Here is a 3,801-nt window from a genome sequence, read left to right as displayed (position 1 = left end):
CTTCACGCACGCAATGAAATAGGAAGAGGTTTTCGCCTCTAAGAGCAAATATGTTGTTTGTTTCAATAAAATTTTCGCTGGAAAAGGATTCTGTGGTATTTTCTGCCTTTGTGAATTATAATATCATGTTGTGTATTGAATTTTCGAGCTTAAGGTTCAAATGTGATATGGGAGAAGTTTTTTAGTATTGCTCTGTAAGCAGGAAGGGTTCACAGGCCTGTTGGAAGCGTGCTTGAGTTTCAACAAAATGAGGCCCAAAATCAGTGAAAACTTGTGACGCAGATGAATAATAAAGTAGCTGCTATTTCCAAAATGATGGAATTACCTGGTGATAAATAACGTCGTACGCGTCTTGGAGAGTAAATTTTGACTTTGCATAAACAAGAGTTGGGCGATTGTGATCTTTGTTTTGACTTCGCTCATTTCTGTCATTTCATTGTCAAACTTTATAACACTTGACAGAAAAAGAAACTTACAAAAACCCGGTATCTTGCCATCATTTGACACAGATGCTTCACTGTTTGGCGAGTAAACATGCCGCGGTAACTTAATCACGGCGCCCGCTGAATTCCGGCCATGTCACTTTCGATTTTGCAATTTACTTGAACGTAGCAAAAATCTCCCAAAATGTTTGTCGCTGATCGTAACTTTTTATATTCTATATTCACGGTTCAAAATTAATGTTGTTTTCATGTCGTAAATATTTTATTCTCGATCGACCGTCCGGGAAACTTCCTTCTGCTCTTTCTAAAAACTGTGTATCAATATTTATTTGCTTTTTCATCAATATTTGTTTTGCATAAAGCAAGCTAACAGAATCTGTACCTTGCTGAGTACGCATTTGTTAGCGTTAATAGTATTTTCGGTCAGATGTTTCTGTTTTCTCTGAGGGGTTTATTGTTTTGGTCTCCCATCCCAACACTAACCCCGCGAAACAGGGTTTGACTTTAGTGAAGTTTAGTATTACAAAGTTTTCGGATGCTCATAGGGCACACTTGAAAATTATCAACATGTCAGCCCAGAAGCCAATGTTTCTCGCTTCTCCTTTATTTGTTATTCTTCAGAGACTGGAATGCTGTATTTCAATACCACACAATTCAGTACCTTCTGATTTTCTGTAGCACGTACCACAGGCAAGCCAGTGTATGCTACACAGAAGCATCTAGTTCATTGTAGATTATTCGCTCGATAAAAATCCCTTGTGATACAACCGGAGCCATCGCGCCTCGAACTCGGGCCACGCGCACCAGTACCGAGTAAGTTCCCACTGGGCCATCGAAGCAACTTTAACCACGTGATGGTTTGTTATATTTATCATCTCGTTCGTAGTCACAAATGTGCCCCACAGGTGTTAAATAAAGTCCCGCTTCGGGATTCCCAATCTCCCGTACGGCGATTAGAAATCTCACTCTACTCTCATCTTCTCTGAGCGCAGGCTAGACCACTCTTTGCTCACAATATAAGCTATAGCAAATCCTTTTCGCCCGCGATGATTAAACGTCAAATCTGAAAGTATTTGATAAAGTAGACAGACGATTTTTCCTTGAGAAAGGGCAGATTTAAAGGTAAGGGGAATTGTCTAAGTTATTTTTAGATCTTGCTCCAGTCTCGTGTATTTCACGGCATGTAAGCATTTGATATTGCATCGAACAAATACTCCAATGGATCTGTTTTTCTTGCGAACCGGTCAGTCGTTCCAAAAGATTTTGTGAATTGAACCTGTGTTCAACTGGCCATTGTGTCAAACATTTTGCGAATCGAATCAGTGTGTTCAATCAGCCATTGTGCCAAGCATTTAGGCTTATCAATAGCGTGTTAATTTTCACATCACGCCATCAAATTGTCAAATCAAAGTCGCTAGGTTTTCTGATTTTTTAATCCATACCAGGTAAAAAATTACCTTGAAGTAAATCCTTTACCAGTTTTAGGCAACGTAGCGTTTTTCGTTTTGAGAATACAGCATTTGGAATTTTCAAATTTCGCCTCGCGTGACACCAAGACAGTAACTGAGTCTGGTTCAAAAACGGTTTTGTCTTGTGGTTTTTGGAAAACTAAGCATTAAAAGCTGTAGAGGATATGTTTATGCTCATTTCGTTCAGTTCACGATCAAAAAGAGAGGGATTTTATCGCAAACTGAGGTCCAGATGTTTTGTTGATTCGAGGCCATACTAGGAACAACAACTTAACATGGCGTCTCCATGTAAAACTCTGTCAAATTGAGTGACATGTTTCGGCAAACAACTTAGAAACAATGCACCAAACAGACTTGAGACTTGGAGCAGACATTTTTGTATTAGTCTTTTGTAACATTCATTTTCTTGGCTTCTTTCTTTGAACGGTTTCGGATTTATTGTTTCACTACGTGACCAGTCTACAGACACTTTGAGTGTGTTGATTTGGCCATTGTGAGTCAACACTCATCATTAGAAAGCAATAAATCAAGTATTAAAAAAAATGATTAATGTTTGCGATCCCAGGGTCTTTCATCTCCTACCCTCTCTGGCCAACTGGAAAACATGGACTGGACTCTGGACTGGACTTTGGACTGGACTCTGGACTGGACCCTGGACTGGACCCTGGACTGGACCCTGGACTGGACCCTGGACTGGACTTTATTAAACGAAGTTAATATTTAACCAATAATATAACGATTAACCGTTTCTATTTAATTATTAATGATGTTACATGGTGTAGACAGGCCAAACACAACTCCTATTGGTCAGGATAGGAAATTCAGAGACCTCAGAGTTTTGCTCTGACGAGTACATCTTTCAAAGACCTCCCTTTTCTATATGAAATAAGGGGTTTTGTATAAGATGCCATTTGTTCATAAGAATATGTTTGAGATCAGGCATTGATGGGCGGTATTCTGTAACAAACGGCAAAATTCTTTTGCGCGTTTTTTGTTTATTTTGTAGAGCCGACATTCTTTGGCTGAAATTGACTTTAGATAGGATCATGTTCAAAAGGTTATCTAGGTAACCCCTGTGTTGTAATCTTTGTTTGAATAATAATGTTATATGGTGTAGAGAGGCCAAACAAGACTCCTATTGGTCAGGATAGGAAATTCAGAGACCTCAGAGTTTTGCTCTGACGAGTACATCTTTCAAAGACCTCCCTTTTCTATATGAAATAAGGGGAGGATTTTAAATATATTTCGTAGTAAGGGCTGGTTTTGTAAAAGATGCCATTTGTTCATAAGAATATGTTTGAGATCAGGCATTGATTGAAAGTTACTGGGCAGCATTGTTCGATTTTTCGTTTAGCTTCGTTTATGTTCCCTTTGGAAAAAACATCCATTCTCGTTCTCATTCTCGCTGGTTAATAATTAAATAGAAACGGTTAAATATTAACTTCGTTTAATAAAGTCCAGTCCAGGGTCCAGTCCAGAGTCCAGTCCAAAGTCCAGTCCAGAGTCCAGTCCATGTTTTCCAGTTGGCCACCCTCTCTGGGAGACGAAAGATTGTAAATTAATCTACATGTAATCGGTTGTGTAAACGACAACAACATAAATCGTGAAAAGAAATATAGAAGTGGCAATCATGCCCTGCAGAGCGCTCACAAGACCCACTTAGCAACGGCACAGCTTGGGGGTTCCATCGCCATTCCTTCCAGAACAGGAATCAAAAAACAGGAAAAGAAGATTGGAAAAGCCTTTAACAATCAAAAACAACAATGAAATCAAGCAAAAAAAGAAGTTTATAAAATGATAAGATTAGAAGTCTTCTGCGGGGACAATACTCAGTGATCTCTCTCATATCCAACGCGCTCTCGTGGAATAATTGTTAAGTAGACAATTAG

The sequence above is a fragment of the Montipora capricornis genome, chromosome 11 (assembly GCF_036669925.1).
Source record: "Montipora capricornis isolate CH-2021 chromosome 11, ASM3666992v2, whole genome shotgun sequence".
Lineage (NCBI taxonomy): Eukaryota > Metazoa > Cnidaria > Anthozoa > Scleractinia > Acroporidae > Montipora > Montipora capricornis.
The sequence above is the reverse complement of the archived record's forward strand: the minus strand, read 5'-3'. Positions refer to the sequence as shown.